Below are 12,886 nucleotides of genomic sequence, written 5' to 3'. Positions count from 1 at the left end.
CAGTTAACCACCTTATCAGGTGATCGTTGCTAAACTGTAAGCTATGCACAGCAGGCTACGATCCTCAATGTCTTTCTATTCTCCACCACGCTGAGCCCAGGATAACCTGGTGCTCCATAAACATTTGTAGAATGGACACCTCTAAAGTAAAACCTCAGGGATCAAAAAGATAGTTTCAGTAGATTCACTACAGCAATAAGTCAGAAATTGCATTGAAAGTAAAGGTTCGGGTAGCCCAAAACCATGACAAAATTTCCAGCTGTGTTCAAAGAAACACATGTTCAAACGGGAGTGCATTTAATTTGATTATCCTCAAAGCCTCTATAATTTGTAGCGAAGGACATTCATTTTCATTAACTTCATGTGAGCAAGAAATAATCTGTGATGGAGACTCTAGAACCCCTACAACCACCAGCAAGCGAGGGTACCTTCCTTAGGGGCTCAACCCAGAAGACAAGATTGACTACATTGGTCAGGAGCCTCCAACTTTAAATCCACAGGCTCAAGTCACAAACTCATGCCCGAAGCCTATCAACCCCTGAATATAACTTTTCTACTTTAACATTTTATTCCCTTTACTTTCGCCGAATCAAGTTATCCAATCTCCAGGCTCTTGTCCAATTCTAGTTCAGAGTATGTGACCAACACCAGCAGCCTTCTCCAGAACATCCTTTCAACAGTCAGCTCCTGAGGTAATCACATGCCATCTGCCTAAGGCACCTCTGTTTCTACACCCTAGCCAATGAGGCCCAGCTAACTAGGTGAGAATTGAATCCCAATTCCCGGACAGGCACAGAGCCTATCTTCTGCCCTCCAAATCCTATAACTGAACTCCTTCTCTAGAATAATTGAAAGAAACCACTTTGCTGGCTGCTTCACTAAATTAGAAGAAAGAGGAGTAAGATCACAAGTTTAAATCCACATACTTGTGATTCTGAAACACAAAAACTTAAGGGTGTTGACCTTTGTTAAAAAAAAATATATCAGCAACATATACTGTATTATTTGAGGTCTGGGATGATCTTACTGAAGGAAATAGATCTGTATTATTCCAATATTATCAAGATTCTGAGTAATCCTTATAGAAAGCACTACTGATTTTTTAGGCCAGGCTGGTGGCTCATGCCTGTAATCCCAGCACTCTGGGAGGCTAAGGTAGTTGGATTGCTTGAACCCAGGAGTTCGAGACCAGCCTAGGTCACATAACAAGACCTTGCTATAAGTTAAACGAAACCAGACCAGGCTAAACGGCAACAAAGGAGCCAAGAAAAATTTATTAGCGCAATCCCAGGCGAGGGTCTCCGTCCATATAGCTGTGGGCCGGAGAAGTCACGCCCAGCAAGATGGGCGACAGGTTTATAAAGGGCACGCTGAGAAAGCTGTGAGGGGGATTGGGGAGAGCGATTATTGGTTGGGACAGCTGTCATGTGAAAGGGGGTTGCTAGAATCGCTGTAGCAGGTACTGGCTGGTTTTGTGGCTGAGGTCTTAGTTCCTTCCAGTAGCTCATTTTTGCTGGCTCACTTCTGTCCATTATTCTCCTGGTCCAGGTTGGAGCCATCTTGTTGAGGCCCGCCCCGCCCTCCAGTACCTGCGACCTTACACTTGCCTCTTTTTCTTTACAAAATAAAAGGAAATAAAAACTTCAAAAATCAAATGTTCTGTATGCCAAAGGAAAAAATGATCAAGAAAAAAAGGAACTAAATTATTGGGTGGCATTTCCTTCTCTCAACTGTGATTTTTAAAAATGTACACAATCCATTGCCCCCAAGCCAAGCAACGATGTGCTAAGTATCTACTCAGGTAAAAGCTGGTGTTGGTCACATACTCTATTAACTAGAACTGGACAACGTCCCAAAATGGAGCACTGCCTGGGGACAGAGTGCCCTTGCTCCTCTCTGCAGGTCTCAGAGACACATCCATTCCCTTTATGAAAGTCACCAAAGCCAAGTGCAGACAACCCTCCGTTTGCTCCACAGAGGAGAAAGTCACGCTCTGATCATGTGAAATGTCACTGAAGTTGTAAACTAGAAAATGGCTCCAACTTCACAACCGAATAAACAATACTTGACCAAAGGATTTCTTTATCTTGAACTCAAGGTCCTTACTGCAATTAACACAACCATTAAAGTTTTTTTTAAAAAATCTGCCTTGAATCGCAATGAATTTTAATCAGCCAAAATTAGCATCAGGGTTTTATACTTTTACATAAAGAAACCCTCAACATTCTGGACTTCTGTAGAGATCTCCTTCTGATTTAACTTTAAGAGCAATTTTTATTTGAGAGAAAGAGAGGAAAAAAATGTCTAGTTGAAAAACCCCTTAAGAGACAAACTGGACAAACATGATAAATGAATGATGTCAATGCAATTACTGTGTGGCATTTCTGCTACCTCCTTCTCTCAAAATCCACACAATTCATTGACCCCAAGCAACGATGTGCTAAGTGTCTACTCAGGTAAAAGCTGTGTTGGTCACATACTCTACCAACTAGAACTGGACAACGTCCCAAAATGGAGCTCCACCTGGTGATAGAGTACCCTTGCTCCTCCCTGCAGGCTCCAGAAACACATTCATTCCCCTTAATGAAAGCCACTGAGGCCAAGTGCAGACAACCCTCCATTTGCTCCACAGAGGAGAAAACCACGCTATGATCATGTGTCCATTTTATTTTATTTTATTTTGAGTTGGAGTCTCACTCTGTCACCCAGACTGGAGTGCAGTGGCCGCTCCCGGCCACCACAGCCTCGACCTGCTGGGCTCAGGCGATCCTTCTACCTCAGCCTTCCAAGTAGCCAGAATTACAGGCATGCGCTACCACGTCCAGCTGATTTTTTGATTTATCGTAGAGATGAGGTCTTGCTGCCCAGGCGGGTCTCGAACCCACAGACTCAGGCAATCCACTCACCTCAGCCTCCTAAAGCCGCGGGATTACAGGCTGAGCCACAGAGCCCGGCTCATGTGTCCATTTTAAGTTGAAAAGCATAGACTTATAGACACAATTTCTTTTTTTTCTTTTCTAAAAAGGGCACTGTAAAGGTTACACTAAATTCTGGTGTGGTAAAAAGAAGCCTGAATTTAAGAGGCAAGAGACTAAGATTTTAATTTCCAGTTAATGGCAGCTAGAGAATAAGTTTAGGCAATTTACCATTGTGGATCACCAAACAGAAAACAAGTGTTTATGATGAAGGGGCTGAAAGAGATGATCTTCTGAGTCTAAGATAACTGCCTGGGCTTTGGGAACCTGGTGGTTATGGAAAATACATCCCAAAGAGCAAAAGAAACTGTAACGCTAGATTCCAACAATCAAAAATATGTTGCTACTTCCTCACACACTGGTATAGGGTGCAAACTGGTGCACTTTGGCAACTCATATTAAAAAGCCATGAGAGAACAAACAGAAGCATTACTTTATTTTTATTTTTTGAGTCAGGGTCTCACTCTATCACCTAGGCTGGAATACAGTGGCATGATCACAGCTCACTGCAACCCTGACCTCCTGGGCTCAGGTGATTCTTTTACTTAAAGGTTCTAGAAAAGGTATTATAGAGGAGGTAGCATGAGAAATTAGGTCAGTTTTTTTTTTTTTAATTGCTAACTCAGGAGTCAGAAAGACTTCAGTGTGAATCCCTGGCTCTGCCATTAGCCAAATATGGAACCATAAACAAGTTATTTAACTTTTCTCTGTTATTTAACTTCTCTGTGTTAAGTGCATCATCTGAGGAATGGGGCTAATAATAGGCAACCTCGGTATTTCCCCAAATGTGGGTGAGTTACACATGATGAATTTAAGTGATATTCACGAGAGTTTATGAAATGGACACTATTAAACACTGAATCACCTAATAAGAAAATACTGTCCTTTTCAGCACTTCTTTCACCTTTACTAAATTTGTATTACGTTAAGGAGAAAGACTTTGTTTAGTTTTCTTCTTAACACTTCTTTAACACTTGTTAATTTCCTTTTTTTTTTTTGAGTTGGAGTCTTACTTTGTCGCCCAGGCTGGAGTACAGTGGCATGCTCACGGTCACTGCAACCTCTACCTGCTGGGTTCAGGCGAGCCTTCCACCTCAGCCTCAGCCTTTCAAGTAGCTGAAGCCTGGCTAATTTTTTTCAAGTTGCCCAAGCTGGTCTCAAATCGCTGGACTCAGGCAATCCTATCACCTCTGCCTTCCAAAGTGCTGGATTACAGGCTTGAGCCACTGTGCCTGGCTGCTAATTTCCCTTTTTAACAAAGTAAGGGCAAGTCTCAAGAGTCAGCTAGCTAGGGCCTTTAGAAAGCAAGAATCAATTTTACAGAGAGACTGTAATAAAAATAATGTTTTCATTCTAATTATATTTAAAATTACTTTCTATGATAACTGATATTGGTTTTCAATGTATGGGATTCATGTAAGGTTAGTTTTTAAAAATATATCGATGATTACAAAAATGTGAGTCCACTTAAATACCTGAGCCAGCTGAAATGCCCATCTCAGGGTTCTGGGGAAGCTGTGCTCTGTTCCCCACGGACTGGTTGATGGGTAAAATCTCAGTCAGTCAGGAATATGAGCAGGGGGCAAACATGGAAGATGGATATGAGATTCCAGAACAAGGAGCCAGTGATAACTGAAAGGGGTTTTTTAAGTAGAAGATGAAAACCTGTAGAGGGAGATTCATTTAACAGACCAAGTCACACTATGTGCCAATTACTCTGGTGAGAAAACCAGGTGTAGTTCCTTGGAACATGCCTCTTATAATCCAGGACATAGCTGTCAATATAGGTTGGTCTTATTTCAAAAAGCCTTGAAAGCCAACCAAAAGAGATCATTGGTGGTGGCAGATTCTCAAAGTCTTTTTGGTATTTGTTAAGCACATAGTACTTTACATGGCTTATGGTGTTTAATAAATATTTTGAACTAATGAATTTAACAGTACTGTCTGTATATTAGCACATTTAATTTTGAAATATATATATAGTTGTTATTGTTAATATTATATCTTCCTCTTTTTTCACTCTCCCAGTACCAGAGAGCAGCCTAGCCCCAGCTAAGCTAAACTCTGCCACCTCCATTCCAAGGCCCTGCATCTGAGAGTGGAGAATGGTCTGTGGGCAAGTCAGAGCAAGCTCATCGGTTAGGGCCTTCACTTTCTGCCTTTCCAAGGAAGCTTGTTGTTTGCATCAGTGTTACCTTTATGTCAAACCTGGATCATGTAAGTATCAGAACCAACTGACCTTAAGCTAACATCCCCCAAGGACTTGCTTCTTCAAGAACACAAGTTGGGTCTGACTCTTGCCAAAAACATTAGTCCCAATCTGGCACCCTAAAAGAATTTTACAAAGCAAAAGGGTACAGGGATATGATACCCAGACATTTTCCTAACAGCTCCTTCCCCTTTCCCACTCTTTTTCTCCCTTCTTCCTCCAAGTTCTAATTTGTTATGATCTCTAAAACAACACATTTGGGACAATGCTTTAGAAAGTTTCATGTTTTGCCCACCAATCCCCAGTAAGGGTCTTGAGATATTTCTAAATATCCTTAGGAAGTATAGTCCAGTTTTCATCCTAGGATGGACACTGATATTCTTTTCTTGTAGGATAAATGAGGCTTAGGAGTTGTTTAGCTTTTCTTTTGAGTGCACACTGACTTAACAGGGTTCCACTATCACAAGCAAAACCTGTAACCAAAATGAAGAAGTACAGGATAGAGATTTCAATTTTACTTCAGAGACATTATCCAAATGACGAATCAAAGGCAACAACAGTGTCTCACTAAATCACATTTGCTCTATCAAAAATTATTGGACTGAACCAATTCCTCCTTCCCTTGCATTTCAGATGAGAACCACTTCTGGTTCTATGATTCAAGTCTTCTTCCACCCAATGCAGATAAATAGGAAATTTCAACCACTTCCTCTCCTCCACCTTCTTCTCCTCCCATCATAGTCCTTTCTTCCATGATTAATCTCAACAGGAATGCTCTAATACATTATCTGGATGTTTCTCTTCTACCTCTCAAAATCCACATGTTATGTTACACTAGTGCTCAGCATGCTCCTCAGACCATATCTCTAGGTGGCTCTAATCAAAAGATCACCCTTTTGCCTATACACAGACCTAGAGCTAGAAGACATAAAAGCTTCAGGTGCTCTTTAAGAGTCATGTAGTTGCATTTTATAGATTGACAACCTAAATCTCAGAAAAGTAAAATGACTTGTCTAAGGTCACATGGCTCCTTAGTGAGTATGTGAGCATTCATGAACACCCTGTAAATATATGTAAAATTTGGAGTATTATGAGTCCATGTGTATTTTTTCTGAAGAAAAAATCCATAGCTTCCAATGTATCCTCAAAGAAGTAAATAATCCTCTCCCAAAAAATGATAACTACTAACAATTATATGCTTATAAGTATAGAACTTGAACTAAAATCTAATTGTTCCAAGACTTAATAGTAATATGAGTTAGTGATTCGGTGTAAGAGTGGAACAAAATCTAATAATCATCATTGTCATCAGGTACTTTTTCCATGTCTGAGAGGTCAACACAAGTAACATGGGATATAACTATTTGAAATGGAAATAAACTAAAAATCAAGCTTGTAAAATCACTGAAAACACCAGTATGAAATAAACAGCACTATATGCCAAGCATTATAGTATATGCTTTACATTATATACATATACAAATACTTATTTTACAGATGAGGAAACTGAGGCAAAGAGAAACTGGCAACTTGCCTAATGCAAGTTATCCATTAGTGACATGACCAGAATGCCAATCTGCATTAACTTGACTCTGAAATCCAGATTCTTTTTCACTAATATTTGCATCTACACTCCAAGATGTCCTGATACTGGTAATATGTTCTATTTACTTATTTGGGAATAACTAAATAAATACTCTAAGATAGCTTCAAGGAAGTCTTTTATAAATAGATTAACTACTAAAAAATTCTTCCTAAGAAATGTCATAAACTAAATACCAGTTATCATAAAACATCTTGACTTCAAGGCTAGCCAGATAAAATGCTTTGACTTCCAAACTTCCAAATGCTCCTTGGAAGTTGGAATTGGCACAGAAAATACTGTAGATTTTTAAACAAACACCAAAAAAAGAAAAAGAAGAATGTATAAAAGAACAGATTCAATGCATATGGTTACTTTGTTTTTTTAAAGAGTTTTTAAATCTCTAAATTAGTGAGTTATCTCATTCTTATTAATAAAAATAAATTAATGTTCAACTCCAAGTACTTGAATGTGGAATGTCACAGACCACAGCATTTTCTCAAATCACATCTGCCTCAAAAAACGGAAATGAAACTGAATGAAAGAGTTGTTTGTTCTACAAAAAGTATTCTGCCCTAAATGATTTAAGTATGTACTAAAATTTCTCAATCTAGCATAAACCTAGCCTTAACTACAACTATCTCTCATATAATCTATTGCTAATGCTTTTTTGTGATTATCCTTGTCATCTTAAGTAGTCTTAAAAGACAGGAAGCAAATATGAGGTTCTCATTCTCTTTTTGGGACTTGTTCAAATTAGCAGTTATTAAACTCCTTCCATACTAAGGAGGTAAATTAAAGCCTGGGGAGAATGAATCAAAGATGTTCCTCTAGAAAAGCATATACTCAAGAGGAAGTCAAATAAATGTTAACTATAACAAAAAAAATTAAATACATGACATGAAGAGTGCTATAATCCAAGTCTTATAGGAGTAAAAAGAAGGAGATCGTTATTTTTAACTCAGTGATGGGAGGGAGGAGTGGATCCAGGAGAGCATCATGAGGAGGGTAGCATTTAAATCAGGTCTTAAAGTATGTTTGCAAAAGCTAAAGGGTTCTGTACCAAAGTTTTCTTTCAACATCAAAGAGACAATATTTTAAACTTTACTTTGTTTTAGGAACCAAATCCTAATAATCTGTTATTCTCTATTGTCAGAATAAATGTTATGTGCTCTTACACAGATTATGGTCTCAACAGAATGCAGAGGAACTGAAGGACCCCTTGAAAGCAATTTTACCTAAGATTTTCATTCTCTGGCTTCATTTTTTCCTAAAACATACCTCTCTAGTAATATCAATGCAGGCTACTTATTCAGGGAACTATTTTCAGGTCAAAATACTCAAATATAAAAAAACCACTTTTTGCCTTTTATTAGTATTTCATTTGTCAAAATGTCACAAACTTTGATATTTTCACAAAGTCTTTATGCTAAGATGGGTAAACTGAGAGAAGCCACACTGCCTGGGGTGCAACTTCAGCTCCACTACTAACAAACTCCATCTGCCTCAGTTTTCCCATCCATAAAGATAACAACAACATCCATCTTATATGGTTCTCATGAGAATGAACTGAGTTATTACATCTAAAACACTTAAAACCATGTCCAGCATTTCATAAATCAACAGTAGATATAAATTTTTACCAAGAGGATTTTTCTAAGAGCTTATTTCTAATTTCCTACACCAATTAAGAAAAGCAGCTTCTCTTCCTATTTCATGTTTAGAAGGCAGACTTTGATACTGTACTTAAATTCCAAGAAATATACCTTATGAAAATCTAAATTTTATTTCTAGACAGTAACAGCAGAGTCAACGAAATAGCTTATTTCAAAAGGTCTTCAACATAATTAGGAATAGAACAAGCAAGAATCTATTATATTGTAACCAATAAAAAAAATTGACTAATGTTAGAATTTTACAGATAAACTAGCAGCTCTCTTCTCTTTTCATTTTGTTCTTTCTGCTTTTATAGTCAAATATTCTATCATTCCATTTTCTATAGATCACATAGGAAAACATTTTGAGACCACAGATCTAGTCACAAACATGTGACTGTAGCAATAGTATAGTTTTCACTTTAAACTAAGCTTAAAAAAATTAGAATTGAGTAAATCCTATTGTCTGTTCTTTCTGTGGCGTTACAATCCCTATGCAACCAAGATCTCAATAAATTGAAGAGAATTTGGCTAGCCCACTCACAGCTACCAGGAAAACATGATACATAGTGTAGATTCCAGTAAAGACAGTTGCAGCTGAATGTAGAAAACATAGTGAACATCCTTGAAAAGTTCCCTGCTTGCAGCAGCTGACATATACCACCTCACAGTTAAGTGTGCGAGTTAAATAACTCTGGAGCTTACTAGCTGGGTTCAAACCCTAGCTCTGCCACTTGCAAGGTGTATGACCAGGGACAAATGAATTAGTCTTTCAGTTTCTTAATCTGTAAAACAGAAATAATACATGGGTTTGTTGTGAAGGTTAAATTAGTATTTGAAAAGCACTTAGAACAGTACTCGGCACATAGTGCTATATCAATGTCTATTAAACACTGCAATAACTTTGGCCATTCATGGTTATTTCCATATGCAGAAATGAAGATGGCCTCAGTTTTTAGAGTAAGCCCTCTCCCAGTATAGTTAAATAAAACAAATGTTCAGAATCATCTTTTAAAATCTGATGGTGGAGTATATGACCATAAGAAGCATTATAATTGTATTATTTTTTCAGTATTTTGATAGGAAATAAAGATGTATTTGGATTTAAGGGTATTTTAGAAATGCAAAACCACATATATTTTCTAGATATCCAAAAGGTTCATAACTTAAAAGAGTCTAAGGCAATATTCATTTAACTATTCTAGGAGCTGAAAATTAAAAATAGTAAAGATATTAATTTGCAGTAACTACAAATATAGCCTAAGCATCCTGGTTTATGAAGAGAAGATTGCTAAAACAAAAAAAAATTAAATGGAAAATATTTCAACTCCTCCCCATAAAAGGTAAGTACTACAGAAGATTTTAATAAGCTGATTGCTAAGTTTCAGCCAGTTTCATTCATTTTTAATAATGTTTGCACTGGAACTTCCCTGAGCAGAGGTTGAAAACAACCAAGCCGTAATCACTCTTTTCCAATTATAGACAAATGCATTGTCTCACTGGAACTGTAAATACATTCTAAGTCAAAAATGTGTCCAGGGCCCCATTATAGGCCTGCATTTAGATGTCAATAGAAATACTTATAAGGGTTGAGATTTCAAAAGCTCATCTACAGAGGAGACAACATATCACATGTGTCCAGGTCACAGTCAGATATGTCATTATGGAATATTTAGACATATGGTATGTAGGTACTGGAATAGGGACTCATGAATTACTCTGGCTACAGTAGCAGTTCTTGTTCCTTAAATGGACTGTGGCCATCATGAAGGCTGGAGACCCTCTTCCCTAATCCCTGTGATACTATTGCTTGTTCTCAAGTAGATGCTGATTTGTTGTGTGTAATCAATGTTTACTCAAAATCCACTATCATGAATTACTTTTAGTGGCTTATGGTAGCATTTAGGAAACAGACTGACAATGGAAATTTTGTACTTGAAAATTATTACACTGTCTGTAGAGGTTTTACTCAGAAATATTCTGTATGCTTCCACACTTTCTTTGATTTAGAAGAAGTTTCTCAAGAGAATGATATGAACACCTGAAAGCCTGCATTATTTTTGTGGTAGATAGGAGAAAAATACACTGAAATAAAAGGGGGGATGAGAAATTAAGTACTTTTCAAATTACTATCTAAGTTTTGTTTGAAAAGATCAAAAATTAGGTCTGGGTTCCAACCACTGTTACAAAAGAATCAGTAAAACTCTACTCTTGAACTTGAGGGGGAACTTTGGCCAGGTGCTCTTGGTGAGAGGTGGGAATTGGGCCATAGAGGGAAAATGACTTGCTGATTTTCAACACCAAGGAAGTTTTTTTTAAAAATCACATAAATGTATTACATAAATGTATATACCACCCACTCCCTTCTTGAGATGTCACTGAATCGTCTTGCGTTTTAAAAGCTGCTGGTATCAGTCACGAAATATACCCATGTAACAAACCTGCACATGTAAAATAAAATAAAATAAAAAATAAAAGCTATTGGTATCGACGCTGCAAAAGACAAAGGCCAATTACTTCTAGTACCGACACTTTTCTTTCTTTCTCCTTCTTTCCTTCCTTTTTGCTTTATTTCTCTTCCCTTCTTCCTTCCTCTCTTTATTTTTAATCTTTCTGATAAATGCTGGGGGTGTGGCGGCACCTACACAAATCCCTGGCACTGGCAGACACTCCAAGAGCTTTCTCTGATTTAGCAGTGACCTGGGAGTCGGTTAACACTTTAACCAAAAACATAACAACAAACAAAAAACCCAGTCGAGTTTATGCCTGAACCCACCCCTATCCCCCACCCCGGGTTCCCTCCTGTCTGCAACCACCGGTCTTCACTGGATTCCCAGTCCGAACCCCGAGAGCCCAGCCCCACTCCCGCCACTGGCCGATTCCTAGGTCCCCCGGCCAAGAGGCGCTGCGGCCCAGTCTCCGGGGGCCGCCCGCAGCCCGCGCCCAGCCCCCCCACCCCACCCCACCCCACCCCACCCCACCCCACCCCTCACGCCCAGCCTTGCCGCGGAGCTCCGAGTTCTGCGCCGCCCGCCGGGGTTACTCGCGGTCATTCTGCTGCACCACCTCGCCCCAGCTTCCCCATCCATGCCCGGCCAGAAACTGCCCCAAGAGACGAGCAGCAAAGGGCAGGAAGATGAGGCGGGGAGAGGGGAGGTAAGAATGGGCTCCCAGCTCCGGGTTTCCGCAGACTCTCCTAAGTCTTCTGTTTTAAATGAAACAAAACTCGTCCCCCGCGCTGCGCCAGGGACACCAGCTCTAGTGAGCGCGCAGAGACAGTAGGCAGGACCCCCAGGTCAAACAAAGCCCCGAGGCCTCTTATGTGCAATAGCACAACAGACCCCGTTGGGGACACCTCCTGCTTGAGTTCCTGGGGGGAAAGGACGCGCCGCTCCAGTCCCGGGGCGCATGGAGCGGATCACCACCAGGTCAGAGCCCAATTCAGACCAGCTTCCTAAGAACGGAGAGGAGACTCAGCTGGCACTTGTCCCGGTGGGCGCCGGCCGACCCGCAACCGGAGGGGCTTCCAGCCTGCTCAGGCGCTCACGAACAAAGAGGCGCGCTCCTTGCCGGACCTGCCACTCTCCCACCCGCGGCAGCGCCCTCAGCACGCCCCGGATCACCCGAACCCCTGCGCCCAAGGTACTGCGCCCGGGGCTCCACGCCCAGAGATGCTCCCCGGGCTCCGCCGCCGGGCGAGCCCCGAGCACAGCAGCGCTGCTTCCCGGGGGTCCTGGAGCTGGTCCTGGGACAAGCTTGTCTCTCCACTTACGCCACCCCCGCCCCATGAGCGCTGCAAAAGGCGGGGACGTGGGGGTCCGGATCAGCCCCCAAACCGAGCACTTCCCAAAGCCTCGGCCCCCAAAACAAAACAATGACACCCAAGTAAGTCACTGGAGAGCCTCTTACCTGTTTTCTGCTTTTGTGTTTGCGTCTCTCCCCCACCCCTAGGCAAACCCTTCCGGTGAAGGGGAGAAAAAGAAAAGGGAAAAGGGGAAAAAAAAAAAAAAAAAAAAACCAGGGAGCAAAGCGCCCCGAGAAATTAACCCTGGTGGCGTGGGGCACCCTCTGCTCTGCCCACCCGCTCCCAGGGAGAGAGATGTCGGCTCGGCTCGGCGGGTCCCGGCCCCACTCACTCTCCCACGGAATTACGGGTTTTTGCCTAGACTAGTTCCTTTTATAGATTCGGCTGCACTGAGCGCAGGGGTTACTATCGGTCAAAGCCTGTTCTCTCCCTCCTCCTCCTCCGCCCCTTCACAGCCTCTGTTTATGTAGTTCAGTCACTCAGCAGCAAGCACGTGGAGCCGCGGCCCGCCCCTTAAACGGGCGACGTTCGCCCGCTCGCCGCCCGGCCTGGGCTGGGTGGGGGTGCAGCCTGCGTCTCGGGGTCGGCCGTCCGCGTCCCCTGCCCGCGCCGGGACCTGCCAGCCCAAGACGCGCTGAAGTGCTAGCCTGGGGCTGCGCC

At 41.4% G+C, this 12,886-nt stretch overlaps 1 protein-coding gene across 1 annotated transcript in view; it reads right to left on the bottom strand.

The window, feature by feature from the left end:
- ABCA1 (ATP binding cassette subfamily A member 1) overlaps positions 1-12,663 on the bottom strand; it is a 135,234-nt gene extending 122,571 nt beyond the window's left edge. The window contains exon 1 of the mRNA XM_008073464.2: positions 12,331-12,663. The gene's annotated coding sequence lies outside the window, so the exon portion shown is untranslated. The remainder of the gene's footprint in view (positions 1-12,330) is intronic.
- Between the last annotated feature and the right edge of the window lie 223 nt (positions 12,664-12,886).

This window comes from Carlito syrichta, unplaced genomic scaffold, assembly GCF_000164805.1.
Source record: "Carlito syrichta isolate Samal-C Ts95f unplaced genomic scaffold, Tarsius_syrichta-2.0.1 Scaffold315851, whole genome shotgun sequence".
In the NCBI taxonomy this organism is placed as follows: domain Eukaryota; kingdom Metazoa; phylum Chordata; class Mammalia; order Primates; family Tarsiidae; genus Carlito; species Carlito syrichta.
The sequence above is the reverse complement of the archived record's forward strand: the minus strand, read 5'-3'. Positions and strand labels throughout refer to the sequence as shown.